The sequence below is a fragment of the Sminthopsis crassicaudata genome, chromosome 2 (genome assembly GCF_048593235.1).
Source record: "Sminthopsis crassicaudata isolate SCR6 chromosome 2, ASM4859323v1, whole genome shotgun sequence".
NCBI classification, from domain to species: Eukaryota; Metazoa; Chordata; class Mammalia; order Dasyuromorphia; family Dasyuridae; genus Sminthopsis; species Sminthopsis crassicaudata.
In genome coordinates, this window is record NC_133618.1 from 321993246 (window position 1) to 322003519 (window position 10274).

The 10274-nt window shown below is 35.8% G+C and overlaps 1 long non-coding RNA gene across 3 annotated transcripts in view; it reads left to right on the plus strand.

Annotated features, from left to right (window-relative positions):
- Positions 1-488: 488 nt before the first annotated feature.
- LOC141553480 (uncharacterized) overlaps positions 489-10274 on the plus strand; it is a 74200-nt gene continuing 64414 nt past the window's right edge. Inside the window, exon 1 of one of the 3 annotated variants that reach the window (XR_012485470.1) lies at positions 489-943. This is a non-coding gene — a long non-coding RNA (uncharacterized LOC141553480). Of the gene's footprint in view, positions 944-5081; positions 5163-10274 lie in introns of those variants that run through there. The other 2 variants (XR_012485469.1, XR_012485471.1) reach the window with 2 other exon arrangements.

Below are 10274 nucleotides of genomic sequence, written 5' to 3' on the forward strand. Positions count from 1 at the left end.
ATTACCCTTTAGAAAAAGCTTGAAGCTTTATATAAAGTCGTGGATCGGTTATTCTGAACATTTTAGAGTTTGAACTCTAGTAGAGGAACTTGGAGGGCAGTGAAGAGTGAGCTCCTTTCCCGAAGGAGAGTTGAAAAGGACAGCTTCTAGCCCTTGCTTTGCCCTCCAGTCCAATAACTTTGGGATAAGCGTGGGGGCCAATAAATCCAGAGACAGAAATGGACAGTGTTACTTAAATAAACAAGGGTCTCTTTAAAATTCTCATCCACTTCAGCTATCTAAAGTCAGATTGTGATGATTTTGTCACGGTTTGGTAAATTTACCCCTTTAAGAGGCTTTCATAAATCCCACAACACACCTTCAGCCAGATTTGAATATAGATTTAGGTTTTAAAAACCCAGAAGCTGGAAACACCTCTTCATCAAAGAGAATTTCCCTTTAGCTTGGCAATGTGCTGAGGGTGAAGCAAAGATTGGATCTGAGAGAGGAGAGAGAGAGAGAAGAGAAAGGAGAGAGGAAAGAGAGAGAGAGAGAGAGAGAGAGAGAGAGAGAGAGAGAGAGAGAGAGAGAGAGAGAGAGAGAGAGAGAGAGAGAGAGAGAGAGAACAAAAAAAGGGGGGACTTTCTGTTTCTTTCTGGAGGAATTCTGCACAGACTTTGCAGCCTTTGGTAACAGACCAGCTTTCTCCTGGGTGTCTAATGGAAAAGTTGCTAAATTGCTCTTCACCTGTAAGAACATGCTCTTTACTTACCAGTCTCTTCTTGTCAATTTGGAAATTTCAGAGCAGCTCTGTCACAGGTACAGTCCCAGCAAACCCCAGTCTAGTTCGGGACAAAGCGACTGGTCTCTTGTGGGTGGATGGTCTGTTGAACTGAAAGCCTTAGACCTTTTGTAAGGGGGAAAAAAGATCTCCTTGGATGAAAAATCTAACTCCTGATTTTCAGTAAGTCCTTGAGCTTCCAATGTAATTTCTATTCATTCAATTATCTGTGTCTTTGAATATATTTTCCATGAATTTTTTGATTTTTGGTATTTAGTAGGTTGTTTGCACCAATGAGCCAACGTTTTAAAATTGCGATTTTGGGATGATTATTTTATATATGCTTATTAAATCGTTTATTTAGAAGGTTAAAGATAAGAAAACAAATAAACCTGAATCAAATTATTTGTGACGTTTGCATCTAGCTTCCAGAATGTGACAGATATTCTGAAATCTCTGCATGGCGCTCATTTAACTTCCCCTACCCCTCATTCCCACTCCCACGGGTTTGTTACTTTAAAATATTCTAAACCTTTCGTCAAGTTTATCAACTGCGAGGATGGGGGTTGGGGAGATCTCTGGACTCTTTCAGACTAATTAAAAAACCAAGAACAAACCACATTTTCGGCTCGAGAACAGACGGGGGTGTGTATTGGGTGTGGGGGGCTGGGAATTGACAAGGGAGGGAGTTAAATACCCCTCCCCAAAGAGGACTTTTGGAATATTAAAATGAATGTCAAAACTTTTCAATGATACGGTGTTGAGGTAGGGAAATTTATTGATTAAAAAAAAAAAAACAATTCTAAGAAAGTTTTAAAAGTAAATCACTTTCTCCTCTAGATTTTTAGATTTGTCCAGTGTAAACCCTGTTGATATCAACTTTTGATACCCATTTCCTGGGGATTAGACTGGATATGTAAGGTAATATTTTTGAAAGCATAATTGGCATCAACACTTAATAATTCAGCATCAATAGTTCACCCCTAATAATGCTATTCTCTCAGATAAGAGGAAAGGAAAATTATAACCTAGATTAGAAGATAGGCAGGTGTAAACAGTCCAGTATGAAACAAATTTCAAAGGTATAAGAAAAAAGGAAAGAAGATAATGAAGTTCTGTGTGACAAGAGAAATGTGGTGTGTGAAGTTTGTTTTTTTTTTTTCCCAAAATAAGTATAAAACAAGTGACAATAAGAACGTGAGCACTAAGTGTGTAATGATGAATGTAAGAGGATGAAGGGAGTGGGAGGGAGAGAGGAGGGAGGGGAGAGAGAGAGAGAGAGAGAAGAGAGAGAGAGAGAGAGAGAGAGAGAGAGAGAGAGAGAGAGAGAGAGAGAGAGAGAGAGAGAGAGAGAGAGAGAGAGAGAGAGAATATGTGCTAGGTGTTGAATAAAAGTATGTTGGAGTGGCAAGACTATTGGGGGGAAGGGAAGAACTGGATCTGGATAAGGATAAATAGGAGAGAGTTAGTTGTCAGTTCATATAATTTTCATATAGTCATCATCAAGTTTACTTAGAGGGCAGTTTTACTATACCCAACATTCTCTAGTTTATAGACCTGATATAAAACAACTATTACAGTCCAATATCTTGACTGTTTTCAAACTTCATATACAATTGAGGAAAAAAGACTCAGGAATGGTTTTTGTAAGTAAGGAAAAGAAGAAGAAAAGAAAGCCACAGTGAAGGTTGAAACTAGTTTGGATAAATCTCTAATCTTTTATTTGTAACCTTTTATAAGCTTTATTTCCCATATATGAAAAGCTTCTTTTATTTAGGCACGAAAAGACTTTTCCTTTGGATTTTTAATTAGAGTCCATCAATTGTAGCTATATTTAAGAATCAATATAAGTAATCCTTCAAGATGGGATAAGGTTTTAATCGAAAATCTCCTTTCCCACTCTTTAGTAGATCATCTTTAGTGGCTAGTTGATTAAAAAATGTTCAGGGCTTTGGCAGTAACAACAACAACAACAACAGCAATACTAATGACCTGAAACCTGGGGGGAAAAAAAAAAAGGTTATGTTTGTAAGAAACCAACTGTTGTTTCATAAAGAAAAAGCCTAACTGATTTTGAACATTTTTCTTCAACTTGGATTTTAACTTCATTTTTTTTTTTTTACATTAATGGCTAGGGTTGCCCCTAATGTTTAAAAGGAAACAGTGAAGAGAGAAATTTTTGTTTGAAATATTATGTTGTGTGTAAAGAAAAAATATTTTTAAAATTTAACAATTAGATTCAAACTAGGGGAAGCCTTTTTATTATATGGAATTTTTTTTAACGTGTCCCAAATTAGGAAATGAACCCTACACATTTTTGCTATTTTTAATGCCCAAATTTAAACTATTGCTTTTCTCTAATTAATTTACACTTTAGATAGATTATAGTGTTCCTAAATTAAAATTCACATACTTTCAGTTTTTATAGTCATAGAAATGACTTTGCTCATCATAAAAAATAAAGACTTTAAACAATTTTATTAACTTCATTGCCTTTGTAATTGTTTTTAAAAAGAAAAGGAAGAAAGAAAAGAGAAAAGAAAACTAATTATAGGTGCATAGGCTGAATACTTTAGTTCTTGAATGGTTAGACTATTTGTTGTTTGTTCAAAACCTGCACATTATCTAAAAGTACATTTTCAATCAGTACCAGTCTTGAGCTTAATATCTGCAATCAATTGTAAGCTAGGAAGAGTAAAAAGTTACAGGCGTAATTGTAGATAAAGATAGCTACAGTTGATTTCATCATTATTTTATATCTGATAAGTGCGTTTTGCAGAATGAATTCTATATTTTTAAATCTGAATGAAGCGGGTTTGAACATATTTGAAACCACGCTTTCCTCTTATCTGAAGAAATTTCAATTTGTTTAAAAGCCTAGTGTTTAATGCACTACATGGCTACATCTATTTTAGACAAGCCCTCTTGTACTTCTCCGTAATCACTTCTAATGAAAACCTGGGATTTTCCATTATTAAAAAAGTGAAAATATAATGCATCTTCATTAGGAAAATTGACTGCTGTGCTCAAGATAGTTCTTAATTGAAAAGGCAACCTATTTTAATGGTGTGGTTGAGAAGAAGATTACATACTTTATCCAAACACAAAGACAATTAATAATGAGGAGCAGGCTGCTGCCATTAACTCTAATGTAGTTGCATCAATGTCACTACCTGAAATAGTGAAAAGTTCTCTACTCCTCCTACCTCTTTTCATTCATAAGGATGTAGGATCCCATAATGTGTGATTCTACCTTGTTCAAGCTGAGAAATAACGATAAAACTTTAGTATTGGGGCAAAGCGATAGATTGTGTTAGAAAAACCTACGAAATTGTACCTTTAAAACAACAAACAAACCCATCAGAACAAAGCAGAGATGTTTCACAAGTTTCATAAACAAAACCTCACGTCTTTCACCTGATTAGACTGAGATAACTGCATCCTTTGGCATCCGACTCTTTAGAGAAATGTATCCTTTACAATATCAGAAAAATTAATGCCAAGATGTCGAAATGTAATGTTTAACCAAGCAGTTTGCAAATGGATATCAGCTACCCTGGAGAGATGGATCTTAGCTTTACTCACTTAAGGAGAGAGAAAAAAAGTTGGTTCCTATTAATGAGCTAGCATGGCCTTTCAATTAAACAATAGGCAAAGTAGTCCAATAAACAAGTCTCCAGCTACCAGTTCAATACTGTTAAGTAGATAGGAGATGTGTTACTGCGTTTTCTCGAGATCCGAAAGCCACCGACTAATGCTGAGCCTGGGGAAGAGGAGAGGATTGACTCCTGAATTTGATCTGTTTAGGCCAGTGAAACCGAAAAGCTCCTGCAAAGTCTCTAAGAACTTTTTGTTTGTTTTTTATTTAGGACTCACGATTCCTTTACCACAAAATCTCAGATAGGATGAGGTGTCGAGAGAAAGATTTGTAAAGAATTGAGGTGGGGGTGGGGGGGAATAGAGGAGATGAGCTCTTCCGAAGGACCTCCCCTTCTCTCCCTCATACTGGGATTCTCTCCCTCATCCCCAGACTCCCAGGTCCCTACTCGTACTGTCCACAATAGCTGCAGCTCTATTCCGCCGAGGGGATCCCCTGGGGAAACTTTAGTGGAAACTGAGTTGCCCTAAATCAGAGATCGCATCTGCCTTGGGGTTTCATAACCTGAGGGATTTGGGGGGGTAATGTTTTAAGCTAGATTTCGGGTATCTACAACTTGTTAAGGACTTCCTTGTATTATGCTACTTGGTGAACTCAAGGAAAGAGAAGAGCAGCAGTGGTTTGGGGTGACCCTTGACTTTTTTTTTTTTTAGGGTGGGCATGTTTTGTCTTGCTCGTAGCGTTCTCGGAATCCTTCACCGCCGTCTAGCCAACTGAGCGAAGATGAGCCAACCTATTTCTCTGGTGATTTACCCCTTCCTTTTCCTTCTCTTCCCGCCGGAATCCCGACTCCGCCCCCCACCCCCCAAGAGGACCCCTCCGGTCATTATCTATTTGATGGCTGGTCGCAGACGAACCAAGTCCTGCAATTCCTTCCCTGAGGGTTGGGTGTAGAGGGGTGGGAAGCACGACTCCGAATTCAGGGATGTTGGAGGTGCCTCCCATTGGTCAGGAAGTGGGGAAGCAAGGCTGGGCCACGGCAGATTGTAGCTGCAGGGTCCTGCTCGGCCTCCTGCCCGGACTCGTGGCTGTCTATGTGCATTGGGGTGGTGCTGCGCCCCTTTGGACGAATAGGAACGAGAGAAAGTCGAGAAAAGGCTGCCAGTCCACCTGAGACTCAGGTCTCCTTTCTGGGGTTACTGGACCACTGAGGGACTATAGGAAACCTAGGCTGGAGGCAGAGAATACTCAGAGGAGTTTGCGAATTGACTGGATCTGTACCCCCAAGGGTCATTGTGGTGGTGGAAAGATTATTCATCTTACTCTAACTCAAATACCCAACTCTCTCTAGTCTAGCTTCAAAGGCCTTGCTGGCCCCCTTTCAGCCTGAGTACTGCGTTCCAGGTGCTAAACGGTTATTGTACTGGATTTATCCATTCACATTCAATCTTCATTTTTCATTCCTTCCACTTCTCTACAACATTATATGGCAATTCATAAGAATCTAGGGTTTTCTCTAAGGTGCCAGAGAGGTGTTTTTGTCTGGGAGTCCCCAAGACATATAGGGTTAGGGCAACACTGATCCCATTATAATTTCTCTTTGGCACAGCCACAGATACGGATACAGCAACAGGTATTAGATATCAGCTACCTATACTTAGCTATTCTTCTCTCTAGTGATTCCTCTCTCTTTTTCCCATGGTGAATTCAGATTCTGCAATTCTTTCAAATGCTTTGCTACATATAACTTCTTAGATTAAAGAGTACTGACATATCGGGCCTGGTCATTCTTTGTCAAACACTTATAATGTCATTTGAAATATCACTTGTGTCAATTAAATTTACTAAAAGGAGAAGAGTCAATACTTATGAAATTGTAATATGTTCCCTTCTTGCCTTGTTTCTAACCCTGGCTTTCTGATGTGTCTTTACTACTTAAATTTACTACTTAAAGAAAATGGACAATACATATAACAAAAGCAGTATATCCTGAATTTTATTTGGCAAAGCAGTTTCCTTTTTATCTTGTTCTTTCAAGATATGTGCAAAAACATTTTAGAGAAGCCTGGGTGACTTCCACAAGCAGGGATTATTAGGAAAAGCATAGTATTGATCTGTAGGTATATAGTATTAATATAATTGTCAGCCTAAAACTAAGGACTCTCACCTACTAATGCAGGTAAAAATATTCAATTAAACAAAAACTAGTAGGAAAGGTTGATTTGTTTTGCCAAAAATACTTTTTTAATTTTGTTTTTAAATCAGACTATAAATACCAGATCTCTACTAAGGTGTTGTTAATGTAGCCTATGAGCACACACAGAAAAAAGAAAAATGGAAGATATCACAAACATGCAAATATTTCCAAATAGCTAATATTTGGATAAAACCTAAGCTGCAGCATTTTATAATAAAGAAGTTCTCTGAGAAGAAAGAAGACATTTTGCATTAGAATATAAAGAAATTTGTAGTCTTCAAACTGTATTATATATTTAGATCAACATAATCTTATCACTTGTTTATATTAGCCCATAAAAAGATGATGGATTAGTAAATAAATCTGTCTCCAACCTTCCCAAATGCCAATATTTTCATTAAAGTAAATATAGCTAGAAATTGTGGGGCTTATATCTGAAGAAAAATAAATTGTCATTTATAACAAGGGGCTATACATTTCCCCTTTTTGTGTATGTCCCCATTTTGTCACTTACTGGTATTTCTCAGAAACGCATCTATCACTTTGAAGCAGGCATGAAATGTTATCATAAATATTTGACCCAAATAATCTATTTTTCCTCTGAATGAACTATTATATGAAATTCAGGGTCAGAGTTAGTTTTGAAGTCTTTACTTTTCAGAGTATGGAGAAATACTTGTGAAGCAAAATTGAAACCTGAAAAGACTTGTCAGTTGCTCAAAAGACCACATACTCAGATTGATCATCCACAGCAGAACTCCCAGGGAGAGCAGTGGGAGTTGTTTGCATGAATTGACAAAAGTAGATGGCTCTTAATGTACAAATTTGATTTGTTTCTGAAAAATAAGATCAGGATGCAACTGAGTGTGTAATTTGTTATGTATTTATATAGATTATATACTCACAAACAGAAGAGAATTTTCACAATGTGAATGAAAAAGATTCTAAATTTTAACTCTTTAATTTTATCCAATATTTAAAAGCATGTTTCTGTATTGTATCAGTCTACATATATGCACATACAAATATAAAAATATATTTAAATATGTATTATCATTAGATTAATGATAATAATAGTTAACATTTATGTACCATTTTAAGGTTAGCAAAGCACTTTACAAGCATTTTGTCATTTGATCTTTACAATAGCCCTAAGAGATAGGTGCTATTATTATCCCCATTTTACAGATTAGGAAATAGAGGCAATTGGAGGCTAAATAACCTGCCTGAGGTCTGGATCCAGTACTCTTTCCACTGTATCATCTGTCTTTCTCTGAAAGAGAAATCATCTCATCATGGACTTGCTAAATGCTTGAAAAGCTAATAGGCCCAATAGTAAGATAAAATTTTGGATATTTCATTTGTATTTATTTTTGAAAGTTTTCGTGAACTAGATATAACCATTCATCACTATTCTAACTTCAAATCCTTGTCAAATATGGAAGCAAAATATTTTATTATTCTTTCAATTCCATCTCTTCCCAAGTAATAATTTACGTTTGATATCAGACAGCTCTCTAAGGTAATAAAAGAAATTGTATTGATAGATGTTCCTTGAACTAAAAGGAGCCTGATTTTTTTTAAAAATTATGTTTAATATACCTATATTTTCCCTCCTTTTAGTAATCATTGGTTTTCTAAGGATAAACTAATTCAGAACTCAACCAAGAAGTAGATTATCATTGGTCTAAATAGGACTGTAGCTAAAATTTTTATCCAGTTCTACCAATTGTCATTATTTTCCATATTATTACTTTAATATAGGGGACCTGATGATTATTGACATATAGTAAGGCCATACAAATGTGCTGTATGTGATTTTACCATTAATGCTTTGCACTTATCCGGGTAGATTTGTTAATATTCTGGAGTTGGCATTTATGATTAGTTTTTGATGTATATGAAGAGTAACCACTTTCAAATGTTATTTATTGATGAGTATACTTTTGCAACTTATTTATTATATTTTTTAATCTTAGGAACTATTATTGAACTCAGTTCTTAGTTAATCAAACTTAAGTCTTCAAGATTTCCTTAACTGCTAAGAGAATGAGAGGGCTCCTTTTTTCTGGAGCTGTCAGTTTTGATATTCAAGATTATTATTCCAAGGAGTGTGATTTTGAAAGCAATAATGTTTTCATACTGAGCACAATGTTTCTTAAATTATAGCATCAACCTGTTTTGTGCAATTTTTAGAGTGAAAAACTTAGATTAGATTGCTATTCATATGAATTTGTTAAGTTAATATGACAAAGATCTATTGCAAGTAAGGAAGATGAAAATATAGGTTTAAATACTCAGGACTGAGAACAGAATATTTCATTTCTGATGCTGTGTATTGATGGTATGTAAAAGGGAATACTGTTAATGCTAGAATGTTTGCCTTTTTTTTTTTTTTTTTTTTGGCAGATATGAGTGACTTGGGAATGAACAGAGATGCTTGCTGCTGCACTACAGCAGGGTTCATACCAGTCACCATGACTTTAGGAGGAAAAAATAGTCATATATGGAAGGATATAAAATTTTTTTACTCTAAAAAACTCTTTGAAAAGGAACATTTACACATAAGGATAAGAGGATTCAGACACTCTATCAGCAGTCTAACCATGTGACAGACCCAGAGGCAACTCCAAAGTCACCAGTGTAACTGCCTGTTCAGTTTGCCAAAGAGCCAGATGCTGTTGCTTGGAAGAATCTCTTCCACAGCTTGATGTCTGGGTCCTGTGATTGCCATCCAAAGAGCAGTGGTGTGGCATGCTGGGATGAATTCAATCTCAGCATCCCATCATGGTATTTTACTTTAAAATGTTATCTTTTAAAAATCTTTTAAAAATTATTATTAACTTGACAAATATCAACAAACACAATCATTTCTACATACAAAGAAGAACAGAAAAAAGGATTGCATGTGAAATCAGAAATCCCTACTACATTTAGGTCACTTTTTTAAAAAGTATATAACAGATTAAACATAGCAGTTCCAACACTATCCTGTGTGTCTTTCTCTGTCTTCCTTCTGCTCTCTTTTTGCAACTTAAAATGTTTCATTGATGTTATTTTTCTTCTTTTTTTTTTGTTATCACTATTACTACTCCAACTCTTTTTCTATAACTTCACCCTCCAAAAAAGCCCTTCCTTATAACCGAATTAGCATAATTAAACAAAATAGATCCACATATTAGTCATCTCCCAAGATGTATGTCTCATTCTGCATCTCTAATCTACCACTTCTCTGTCAAAAGGTAGAAAACGTGATTCTTTATTTGACTCTTTATTGATATTTTGGAATCACAGTCATTGTATTGATCAAAGTTCTTTAAGTCTTTCAGAGTTGTTTTCCTTTACGATGCTGTATTCATTGTATAAATTGTTTTCATTTTTCCCCCCATTTCAGTGTGCATTAGTTCATACAAGAGTTTCCAGGTTTCTTGGGATTCATCCCTTTTGTCATTTTTTATGGTATAATTATGTTCTGGTACATTCCCATATTATAATTTGTTCTGTATTTCCCCAGTTTGTGACACCTATTTTGTTTACAGTTCTTTGTTATTATAAATATATTTTTATATCAATTCTTTCCCCCTTTCTTTGACATCTTTAGGATATAATCCTAATACTGGCATCAGTGATTCAAGGGGCCAAAGTTTAGTAATGCTACAGATATAGTAATGACTGGATCACTCCACCAATACTGCATTAGTGTGCCTGTCTTCCCAGAT